Here is a 12,934-nt window from a genome sequence, read left to right as displayed (position 1 = left end):
CATACTTGGAGAGGACCATGACATCAGGGAGATGGTCGTATGACTTGCAATTGACTTTGATTTGAGTGAGGGAGGGCTGTGCAAAGTCACCAGTTTCACTGTCTCCTCCAGAGCCATCTGGGTCCAGGGGCCAGGTATCAATCAGTACAACTGGATATGGCCCAGAATGCAGTGGGAGACCTTGCCCTTTTAAAGTTAATGTCTTTTTCAGGTTCTCACTTTGAGTGAGGCAATGTCCTTTCAGTGAACAGGCCTCTTTAAGACACACTAAGAACTTCATTCATTCACACATTTCATAACCTGGGACAAGAGTATGAAATCCAAAATGCAGGAGAATACTTGGGATTTGTGACTTAAAAGCAGCATGACTCCTGTGGCTCTTAACCCAGTACTTTTCAGCCCAATAGATTTACAAATGTGATTACTTAAAGGGATTGTAATGTTTGATGATTCTGAGTGCTAAAGAGTGACATGTTTTCCTGGAATTGCTTCTGACCTTATAGTTTTGTGGGTTTTTTGTTTTATTTTGTTTTGTTTTTTGTTTTTTGGTTCATTCATTCAGTCACATTCTTAGAGCTCAAAAGTACCTTAAGTATCACTTAGTCCAATCTGATTATTTTACATGTGAGGAAACTAAAGCCTCACAAAGGATTAACCCTTATCAAAGGTTACACAACAGATCATTTATGATCTGGACTAGAAATCAACCTGGTTTCTTAATTCCCAGTTAAGGATAATTTTTTTTAAACCAAACATGTCCTTAAAATAAGTTAACCCCTGATTATCAATAAAAAGTCTTAGCACCTAAGTTCAGCATTAATTTTATTATCCACAGCACCTGACATGTACTTTCAAAGTATATTTACACTTCAAGGAAGTGGCAGGGTATATTGAAATATTCGTAAGTGGTGACACATTGCTCCTCTGCATAATGAATTGATAGTGGTTTCTTTCTTTAATTGAAAGTAGTTGCCAAGTTTCTGCATGTGTTATTTTCAAATTTCTCTTTTCAAGTAGCAAGAGACTGCTTGGAATTTTCCATTTTATTCAATGATTCAGCACTTTTATTTCTGGACCAGGATCCTCATGGACTTAAATCCTGCCCCATGGGAGAAAGGCTTTTGTATTCTCTTTTTTGTTCTATGACCTCATTCTACTCTGTGGAAGAAATGGGGATTTGTCTTTATCAAGCTGCATTTATTAAACATCAGCAGCACATGATCTATATCTGGGCAATGAACCTAAGAGTCTTAGGCTTATAAGGATGTGAAACTACATTGATTGAGAAGAATTCGTAAAGTGTGTCCCAACCACAGACAACCATATGAACCAGATCAAGATGGGCTGCTCCTTAAAGTAAAAGGATTCACCTAGCTATGCCTAACTGGTTACTTAGAAGATGGAAAAGAGACAAGCACAGAGAAATGAAAGTAAGTAAAGAACATTAATCTAGCTGTTTAAAAATATGGGAATACAGATATAGATGGTTTTGACAGCACATACCAAATGGGTTCCAGAGGCAGAGTCACTCCTTCAAATCTGCTAACTAGGTTCAATCCAGTTTCTGGATGGATAAGATAGTAATGTGTTCTAGTTCTCTTAGTCTAAAACATAGTTCCAAATATTCAAGGGAAAAAAAAAGTCTTCCACTGGCTAAATGCCTTCTATTCCTGTTTTAATATATTTTTACTTAAAATATTCTCATTAACAGTAAATATAGACTTACTTGAAAATTGTTGGATTTTTAAGCAAGAACTGAAAAGAAGTAATTTTTTTTTTCAGTTAGGTCAATGAAAACAAGTTTAGGAAGCAAAATATGAATAAGACAAATGACTGAAGTGACATAGTGCTTTAAGATTTTCACAAATGAAATATGTATTGGTGCCTGTTAAGTTCTGTTCTTACGGTTAATCTTATTTTATAGACATGGGAACTTAGATTAATAGGATGAGTGATTTACGAATGGCAATGATGCTAGACAAAGTCTAGAGACAGAATTTGAACCCAGGTCTTCCAGATACCAAGTATCTCACTCATATATTATACCATGCTTCATCTTACAATGTCCATTCTGTGGAATGTTATTAGGTCACAAACCCCTAATTTATTTAGGGACAGAGAAAATATATTTGGAGCAGAAATTAACCTAAATTATGATTCTTATAGTTTAGTGCTAGGGACATTCCCAGAATAATATCATGCAGATAGACAATAAATAAATACCTGCTTAATATTAGTCAAAATAAATATGGGATCTCACTAATGTAGGTACACATGTAGTGATGCAGATTGCTACAAATCCTTTCATGTCTTCACATCAAGTGTGATTCTTGTCTGAATCCTTCCACAAATTCTCTCCATCTACTTACAACATTTTCTAGATCTCTTGACATCCAGTAACTACCAATGATGCACCCAGGATATGCACTAATTAATCTTTGTGTTGAGGTTTAGGGGCTTGGGGTGCTGGGACCTTGAAATTATGACACATTGGTCCTGCCGGAATGAATTTGACCCAAGCCTTCTTTCAGCCAAAGACAAGGTTTATTACAATGTCTCCATATTGGGCAGACTCTTAAGGAATCTAAGCATTTGTAGTGCTAGTGCAAGTGTGTCAGATTTTAAGAATCTGAGTGCCTTAGTGGAGACAAGATGGACCTTATATACAGAAAGACTCTGGGAGGAATCTAGGAGTGGCCAAGTAGTTTGAGGTGACTGGAGGAGGGGTCTAAGGAGGATCTGGATGGGGGTGGCCAGTAAGCTGGGGGTGAACAGAATGCCAGGGACCTGGACCAAGTAGCCAAGGGAGAATAGAGCCTACCTAGGATTAAGGGTGGGAAGTGGCCAGGAGCCATAGGAATATAACAGAACAGAATTGGTAGATTCAGCATAGCCACAGTGAAAGGCTAATTAATTGATAGGATTTAGTCTCAGATGAAATCAAGAGATTTGGCCAAGTAGAAAAGTCAGGGGTTTTTCCTTTCTGGGGTCCAGATCCCACCCCCATCATTTACATCCTTAAAAAAAATCAGCAATATTTATTGAGCATCTACTGTATGAAAATCACTGTGAATGAGGAACTTTAAGCACTTTAACTGGCTATCCCTAAAACCTGGAATACTTTCCTTCCCTGTCTCCTGACTTCTGATTTCCCTCATTTCCTTTGGATCACAACCAAAATTCCACCTTCTACAGGAAGGTTTTCCCAATCCCTCTTAACTCTAATACCTCTCCTTCTTGGGTTACTTCCTATTTACCCTGTATAGTCCTTGTTTATGCATAGTTGTTTGCATTATGTCTTTCTCTTTACTGTAAGATCCTTGAGAGCGGAGAACCTTTCCCACCCCCCACCAATCACCACCTTTCTTTGTTACATCAGTGCTTAGCACAGGACCTAGAAAACAATATAGATGCTTAATCAATGTTTATTGACTGACCCTGATAATACATCATTGGAGTAAAGTCATAGAACATTAAAGTTCAAAGCTACCTTAGACTAATCCTCTCATTCAATAGATGAGAAAAATAAGGTCCAGAAATGCCGCAATTTGCCAAGAATTAAGAGAAGTGGAGATAAAACTTATGTATTCTTTCTCCTAATGCAATGCTCTTTCAACTAAATAAAACCTGACCTGAGAATCGTTTCAGTCTTCCCTAGGCAGCACAAAATGGAAGTCTTGTAATTAGATATTTAACATGAGCTGTGGGAATGACTAAGCTGAAGTAACCCAGGAACAAATTCCATTTACTATTATGTCCTCTTTGTACAGGCATGATTCTTCACTGACCTGTGAAAGTGAGGAAAGGCAGGATGTTTAGGTCTATATTTTCCATATAATTACCCAATCTTTTGCTTAATTTGGAAGCACTAGCACAGCTACTCAATCCATAAACAAGTTAATTTTTCACAGCTCCTGTAATTTGATTTCAATATAACTAGAGAATTACAGAATTTGAGAGCTAGAAGAAAACTTAGAGAAAGCTAAACTAGTTCCTTTATTTTCCAGTTGAGAAAACTGAGGCAGGAAAGACAGTATGTCTTCTCCAAGGATTCACAATTCATTTTTCAGAAAGCTGAAACCAGAGCCCAAATTCAGACACTCCCAGGTCGGTACACTTTTCAGTACATTACCTTTAAAATAGTTGTAATAATGTCAACAGATTAAAAAAAATCTTTTTACCTCTCTTTGTCTGTTTTTACACACATACACATACATATATAAGATGTGCATATATATACACATACACATATTTGCCTCATATATGTGTATATGTATATATGTATATATTATATGTATGTACATTTGTGTATATTATATATATATATATATATATATATATATATATATTTACAGCTTACAATGAATTATTTCCAAATGAGAATATTGAAATCACTTTCCTCTTCTCCCTCCTCCAACTATAGAAAGTATATAATTTTTACAAAGGAAATTATTTACAATAACTAAGGCTTTGTTTTCTACAGTATTGCATTAAAAGCATAGTATCAATTGAATGTGAAATTGATTTCTTATCCTAAAATAATTTACCTCCCTAACATTACAAATATGTCCATCTATTCATAAGTGTCAGCTGAGGGCCAGGTCATTGATCAGTCATTTAACACCCAAGTATTGGATCAAAGGAAGTTAGTAAATGCTAATCAATCATTCTCTCTAAGATCACTTGTGGTGCTTAGGGAGAAGACATACAATAGCAATAGAGGTAGTCGGCAGGTAAATGCTCTTAAGTCCCAATTGTTCTACAGCTAACAAAGGGGCCATAAGAATATACACGAGGGTGTCACCTCCTTGACTCTTCCCTGCAGGTGATCTTGGAAAAGATGTTTTTAAAACTGGTTTAAAATTTGAAAAAAAAAAGAACAGTTTTTGCTATTCAAAAAAGAGGCCTGCTTTGTCGGTTGTCAATGCGTAAGATTTTTTTCTTCTTCAAGGGTTCTAGGGACCAAAGAATGTTTATACAAACAAAATAGATAAATATATAACGTAATATTTTAGATTGACTAGCAATATTTACTGTTAAACTTTATGTGTCACTTGGTATTTTAATTTAATTTCAATAAACATGTGTCAAACACCAGTTGCAGGTGGAATATTGTGTTATTCCTTGAGAGAGTTAAGAAGATTAGGGAGACATAGATTCTATATTTCATAAATACATATTATTGTGAGGGTCAGGGGATTAGGTGCATAAGTCACAAATACAGATAGACCATAATGAATAATTGCATGCTAATTTGAAATAATTTATTTTTCAATGGTCATACATAATGACAGTATTTTGAAGTACTTGACAAAGTGATCACATCAGGATTTAGCAATAAGACCACTGGATGTAGTGCCTAGGGAGCCACTGTGAGACTCTCCAAATTGTAATGTTTTCGATCTGCCAAATTCCATTTCCTAGTGAGTATTTCTCGCTCAGTTTTGTGAACATTTATGGGGATCATCTTTGAAGATACCACCTTTGATTTTCATCACTTGTATTAATTTTAAATAAGTCACAGGTCTAGGTAAGAAGGGACCTAGAATAAGAAGAGGCTTTAGTAATCACCTGGCTTAAACCTCTCATTTTACAGAGATAAGTTAAGTAACTTGAACCAAGTCCCACAGATATGAATAGCATAATTCGGATTCAAAACATATGTCCTGATGACAGATTAAGTGTTCTTTCCATTGTGCTGTGTTTACTGCCTCTCTTAAGCACATAAAGTAAATGGGTAAGTAGCTTTTATTTTTATTGTTAAGGCAAGGTGATTTTATTCCATTCATTACTTTCTCATGATAATGTCACATAGGTTAACAAAAGTAATACGATGAAAAAAGTTTTGAGTATCTAGGAAGAAAGAGGCTAGAGACTGCCCTGTAACCTCTAAGCATTTCACTAAAGGGATATGGAAACTTGCTCAGAAATATTGTAACTTAAAGGAATAGCTACAATCTTCTAAGGAAAGAATTTAACTCAATATAGCAATGTTACTTTGCCTTATAGGAATGTTAAATTTGAATATTAGTCTTTATGTATGTGTATGTATATATATATATATATACACACACACACACGTATACACACACATACATACATATATATGCACACACATATATACACATATACACACATATATAAACATATATATGTGTGTGTGTGAAAAACATTTTTATGAAGGATAGCATTGAGCTCTTTTATCAGAAAACCAAACTTTCTTTGCTTGTATCTAATCAGAATGGAAATATGCATACATCTGTGGTTTATGGTTGTCTTCTTTCCATTCTAAAGCCATACATATAAATTAGAATTGTCTTGTAAATTGTTTCACTTGGCTGTGTAGAGAGTCTAAGTTTAGCTCTATGAATGGGAATGTGCTGTGATGGAAAAAGCCTGGGAACTGAAGTCAGAAAGCAGGAGTCCAAGTCCTTCCACTTGCTAGCTGTATAACGTTGCACCAAGTCACCTTCTTGGAGTTCCAGTTTCATCTCTAAAATACAAAGAATATTACCTGACAGAATGGGGGAGAGAATACTAATAGCTAAAGGATTCTTTTTTAAAAAGACCAATAATTTCACTGTTTTGGAGGAATGCCTCCTACCAATGTAAATCTTCAATTGCTGTATAATTTGTAATTTTAGCATGCTCTCTGGGGAAAAATAACTTGAAATGCAATCTTTCAACCAACAATCATACAGCCAGTATTAAGGAAATGAGCAAAGGACTTCCTGATTTGGACAGGTCCTAGATCTGGATTCAGGAAGATACAAGCTCCAATCTGTCTTCAGACACATTGTAATTGTTTGAACCTAGGCAAGTCTACCTTCCAGGGATGATGCAAGAATCAAATGAGTTAGTATTTGCAAATCACCCAGCTAAGTCCCTGGCACTTTGGAGGAGCTTAATAAATACTTGTTCCTTCCTTCCTACAGATTATGGAAAACCCCAGTTCAAAATATATTAAGTACCCACAATAAACAAGATATAAATAGTGTGGAGAATACAAATAAGTGGAAAATATAATTCTGAGTCTCTTAAGAGAAATATAATCTGAAAAGGAAAGTAAAATGGTTGCATCCATAATGATTACTGAAGTTTATTAAATGGATAATCAGGGTTTGTTTATTTTTCAATTGGATCTGCATTTACCTTTCCTTTCTTTCTTAATCCTCTGACAGATAGCATGAAGAAGAGAAAAGAAGAGCCCAGGGCTCACTCAGGAGAGATCAAGTTCCAGCCCTTACATCTGGCAGTTTTGTGACCAACCGCAAGTCACTTAAAAACTAAATTTCACTAGTTAGGATGACTCTTCAACCATTCAAAATGCACGATTTATTTTTTTTAAATGAGAAATCTCCACTCAACACAAAGACAGAAAACAGATTTTCTTAATTTAGAAATGCTCACAGAGATATATTCATTGTAAGTATTATATACTTTTATTGAGTAGAACATTGATCTCAGCAAATTTATTTCAGATCTGCAAGAGGGCAAGTGTAGATTCATATAGATAGAAGAGTTAGTATACTAGAGAGGTGATGTCCCGAAACTGTAATTTCCCAACCAGGTGTACATGAAATTAGGAAAAAATTGATGATTTTTAAAAGAAAATAGTTGTAGTATGACTTATTGAGGTAAATAAGTTTTGGATACAGGAAGAATTTTATCGAAGAACAAATACATCTGCAACATATTTAGGTAATAGTATAGCAGGATCTGTGGGTTACTTTCTAAAATTTTGCTTGTCTTTAAATGTATATGTTTTTATTTACATGACTGTCTCAAATCCAAGAGAGCAATTTGGGAGGGAAATGAAGTTGCTTATATGATTCAAATGCAGAAAAAGACAGTGAACTATACATTTGAACATATTGGCAGCTTAATTAAGAAATCTGGCAGTGGAGATTTTTTAAAAACGTAGTGAATTTTCATTTGATGATGACATCATTCATGACATAAATGGGGGGGATGGACAGATGTATTTCAGAAAATACAACTACATTTCAGTAAAGAATGAATACCTTGTTTTGTTCAGATTGGTAGGGAATATCCAGTGTGGAAACTCTCTTCCAGTGCAGATCATTAGCTGTTATGAAACTTATTTTCCTAAAGACAAAAGGCTTGTAAAAGCACAGAGATTTAAATTAACTTATTCACAGTCACACAAGTACGTGTCAAGAATAGGACCTGAAACTGCATCTTTTCAACTCTGAGGGGTCTTCCTCTCTACTGCACAAAATATAAATGAATATCTGTTATAAAACCCAATTACACTTCCTACTTTGTAATATAATACCTTATAATACAACTATTGTGGGGAAGGGGGAGGAACAGGGTGACAATTGTAATAATGTCCTCAGAGCCAAAAACATCCATCTGACATGAAATTCAGTGGGTTTAAATCATAGTTGAACAGAACAGGCAATTTACCAGGCTGTCAAGGTCTTGTTTCTTACCCTTGTCCTTTTCCCTCTATGATCACCCCCCCCCCCATTACTTCCTCTCCTCTCCTCTTCCCACTGATCTAGCTATGCTCCTCCCTGTACTTGCAGATTCCTTTAAACCAAGGGGAACTGAAAATTACAAACTACTCCTGCCTAGGGGCAGAAGAAGCAAGTTATTCCATTTAGGAGTTTTCGTTTTTAATGAATTCCTGAGCTCAAGTAACACAGATGAATTGATAAATGGCTTGATCTAACATAAAGGGCTTCTCTGCTGAGAAACTCTCTTGCCTTCAAGATTGACCCCTCTTGACTGAGCCTCTTTTGTCTTCAACATGAATTAATAATCAATTTAATTTGTTAGCTCTGAAATGATTAGTTCAATTCAACTCAAAAAGCATTTATTAACTGCTTCTCCTTCGAATGTTCTTTCAATATTTTCTAATTCCATCAGGGAGAAAGCCTCAATTAGCTACACATATGTCCTTAAAACCTCTTTGACAACTTGCATTGCCAGATTGTTTTCAAGCTGTCAATTGCACTTTTAGTAGAGTAACCATACCATCTAGGCTCAGACACACATCCTGGAAGCTGCATCTATGGTAGCATCACCACCCAATGTACTGAGGTGGAATTGGATGAAAAGGAGGCAAGTAGACCAGGTTGGATATGCAGAAGTATGAAGTTCTTGATCACAAATGTATTCCTACAGAGGGTTTCTTGTCATATTCTGCCATATGTACTTCAAAGTTAATCTTTGGTACATTTCCTCCTCAAAATGGCTGTTTAGGTGAATTGTTACCTGAACTATCCTTTCTCTCCCTCCAACCCCATTTCTGGGCTGAGGACACTAAAAGCAAATTCTTGGAATCTTGAGGCCTCTCATCCAAAGGGATCCAAATGGTCTATTCTTTCTCTTTCTTCCCTGAAGAGTAGTATGCAAGAGTCACATACTGAAATTAGTTTGTCAACTACTTATTTCATTGTTATATTATGTATCATTAAATGGATTGAAGCTATGTTTATAATGAGCTTTGAAAATAGCTGTTTATAACTCTGAATCCTGCCTTATAGTACTTACAAGGCTTATGATTTTGAAAAAAAAGTTACTTGACCTAAGTTCCCTCATCTGTAAACAAAAGGTTGTAAAACTACATGACTTAAAAGGTCCTTTCTACCTTTAAATTTATGATCCTATCTTTTTTCTTCATACTTCATTTTGTTACTTATAAAATAGTTTTTTCTGGGGTTAGAGTAGCATCACTAAAATCCTCAACAATAAACAGTCTACAAAGATTGTCTTTCAATGTATGTTGACAATTCTGAAATGCTATTATTCAGGAAATCTATAGATTGTGTGCATGTGTGTGTGTGTGTATATATATATATACATACATATAATATATATACATATATATATGTATATATATGTATAAAGAGAGTATAAGATGAGATAACAACATATGATCTACAAAGTACATATTTTGGGAGGCTTTAGAAAGGAGCTGGGAGATGTGCTCTGGGCAGCAATAGATGAATAGAGGAATATGGTATAGAAATCACAATCTGAAATTATGACTTGAGTGAAGATGTCACAGTTGAGGCTTGAGTACTATAAAATTGTTATGCTATTCATCTCTCATTCTGTCCTTCCAGTGCAATTGAAGTGATCTTTTGCTGACCTTGATTTCTGCCTAAAGAATCTGTCTGAAGCAGCCTGGAAATGCCACTATGTATAGATTTAGGAACAGTAGCAATGGAATTTTTTTCTCATATGCCACATAACTGTCCCTTGTATCAATTTTGCAAGGCAATATAGCAGGCATTTCAACTTGGATGTGTCTTCAAGGATTCTGCCTCCTTTTGAGGAACAATTTTGCTCAGTTCTATTGATTCAGCTAGTCTCTGGGGAAGGAGAGAAAGGGATGCTACATAAAAGCACCACTAGCAAAAGAAATAACTTCTAAAAGAAAAATTGTATAAGATTAGATTTACCACTTTGGCTAAATTGACTAGCCAATTTCTTTGACTGACTTATTTCACTTAATCTGTCTGAGTGACTTAGCTTATTATTTTGACATCTCTGTGCAAAAGTTCTATTTGTATTTTTACAGCTTTCCCCCATACTTGGTATCACAGAATGAATGTCTTATTTTTAAAAGTTCCTGTGTTGTGCCTTCACAAGATTTCTTTTTTCATACCGAATGAAGGACCCAAGCTTGGTACTCCTGATTGAAAGAGACACCTCTGCTAATAGTTGGGTTAGATACAGGAAAATAGCACAGCTAAAGGGTTATATATATGTGTATCCATCTGTATGTGTATATATATATATATGTATATATATATATATATATATGTATATATACATATATAAATGTATACATGCATGTATGTATATGTGTATTCATACATACACATCACACAACTCTTTTGTTTTCACATGCCTTAATAGAATTCCCTTTAGGTGTATGGATGTGCAGCAACATTTTCTATAAATGGAAAAAAAAATACCCCACCCTACATTTTCTGTTCATAAGCCATACTGAAGTGAAAATTAATTTAGCTGTTACTTAGCAGTATGGTAAGCACTGTCTTAAACAGATAAGTGTCAGTTAAAACCAATTTGGACCCGTAACAAAATAATTGAACTGAGCAGACAATTGGATGTTCTTAATATCCCATATCAAGAACCAAATAGAGCTGCCTAACATACTTCCCTTGTTCACTGAGAGATAACATAAAACAATGTTCATTTTTTTTTAGGATCACACATCCTTGTCAGTAAAACAATTTAAGACTGTTGACCGCAATATGCATATGTTTACTCATTTATGTATCATAAATATCCAATACTATACTATAAAATTTAAAACAAAAGAAAAATTTTAAAAGGATGAGGCTGAGATGATGAGTTCATCTTTTATAATTCACTCTGCCCCAACCAAAATTAAAAGGGAGAAATTGGGATTATTTCCTACCTGTCACTTCACTGAAGCATCTGAGAGAGTTGTAGGTTGAGTAAATTTTTTGTAATGCTACTTGTGCAGTTGTTGCTATGGCTTAGCCATAGGTTATAATTGTCTTGTGTCTCTGTGCCCTGATCGGAAGAGGAAGTTTGAGAGCCAGCATAGGGAAAGGGCAGAGTTGGGGAAAATTTTTGTCATCTTAGAAAAAAAATTTTCTGTAATTGGCTATCATGGGGAAGGTGTGGTGCAACCCATCTCTTTAAATTTTGATTAGTCGATCACGTATCCTTTGAGCTCAGATCATTGTCTCCACTTGGCCTACTTCACTGAGGAGGGAAGCTGCCACACTATGTGCTGGTGAAAGTTGTTGGAAGTTGGAGAAAGTGCACCTGTGATGGTTTTCAAAACATTGTGTCTCATAAATGTGAAAACAAATGTAAAATATTACATACTATTTAGATAGATTGTGCATCTCCTAAAATTGTTTTCTAACATGTGACTGGAAGATTGAAAAAATCTGCCATAATTATAAAGAAAGAAGATACAATCTTGATTGGGTGCAAGATAATGAGGAATAATGAGGCAACTCCTATTCACTCCCACAAACCTTGTCTCTAAAACATAAAAAAAAAATTGGAAATAGAAAGGGGCAGAGAATAATAATCATGTTTGGGTTATGTTTATGTATAAGCAAAACAGTGGAAAAATTCCTTTCTAGCCATACATTTCCTAAATGCTAAATTTTATGCCACTTCTCATGAATTAGCCACATTAGGATTAATTAGCATTGTGGCCAATATGCTGGTCAATTTACAGCAGTGATAAGTCTGTTCATTACTGTTTAACTCACATACAATGTTACTTTTTGAAAGGTGATGGTTGCCCATGACTTATAATGATATAGTATCTCCAGACATATATTGGTGCTAAGAAGAGGCATTTTTCTTTGTTTGGTTTAAGAAGCAAGCTGGGATAGATAAAAGTGTAGTATGATTTTCCAAATATAACCCAGCTTTCTGTTTTCCTTATCCTTGCTGCCCTATAGTAAGAAAGAAATGTTATCATAGCTGTAATACTAATTCTGAGTCTAGCAGTTTCTTTTGTGCTATTTAAGCAATTGCACAATCCTATATACACGTACACTTTGGCTTTTCCTACCTCTTCTCAATTTTGTGGTGGTACTGACATGGCTCCAATTCTCCATTTCATCCCCCCCCCGCCCTCCTTATCTCTTTTTGTGATAGAGGGATAATATCTATCCCCTTTCTTCCAGAAGAGTCAGAAGAACATTTTCAGTTCCTTATAGTCTTCATTTACTTGCTGCTATGAAAAGAATGCCAGGTTGAGAGAGGGAGACTTGAGTTCAAAGCCCATCTCTGCTCTCTTCTATGACTTATTCAACTTTAGATATATCACTTATGTCCTCTGCTTCTCAATTTCCTCATCCTTAAAATGAGGATTTGGTGAAATAGATGACCTTGAGGTCCCTATCAGCTCTAAGACAATGATCTTATTTAGGAT

At 35.3% G+C, this 12,934-nt stretch overlaps 1 long non-coding RNA gene across 1 annotated transcript; it reads left to right on the top strand.

Moving 5' to 3' along the window:
• The first annotated feature begins 1,272 nt into the window (after nt 1-1,272).
• On the top strand, nt 1,273-9,682 carry LOC110210660 (uncharacterized). Its single transcript, XR_002325144.2, has 3 exons — nt 1,273-1,430; nt 4,008-4,107; nt 7,182-9,682. It is a non-coding gene; the product is annotated as an uncharacterized LOC110210660 (long non-coding RNA).
• The last annotated feature ends 3,252 nt before the right edge of the window (nt 9,683-12,934 follow it).

Source organism: Phascolarctos cinereus, unplaced genomic scaffold (genome assembly GCF_003287225.1).
Source record: "Phascolarctos cinereus isolate Bilbo 61053 unplaced genomic scaffold, phaCin_HiC Scaffold_9;HRSCAF=440, whole genome shotgun sequence".
Lineage (NCBI taxonomy): Eukaryota > Metazoa > Chordata > Mammalia > Diprotodontia > Phascolarctidae > Phascolarctos > Phascolarctos cinereus.
The sequence above is the reverse complement of the archived record's forward strand: the minus strand, read 5'-3'. Positions and strand labels throughout refer to the sequence as shown.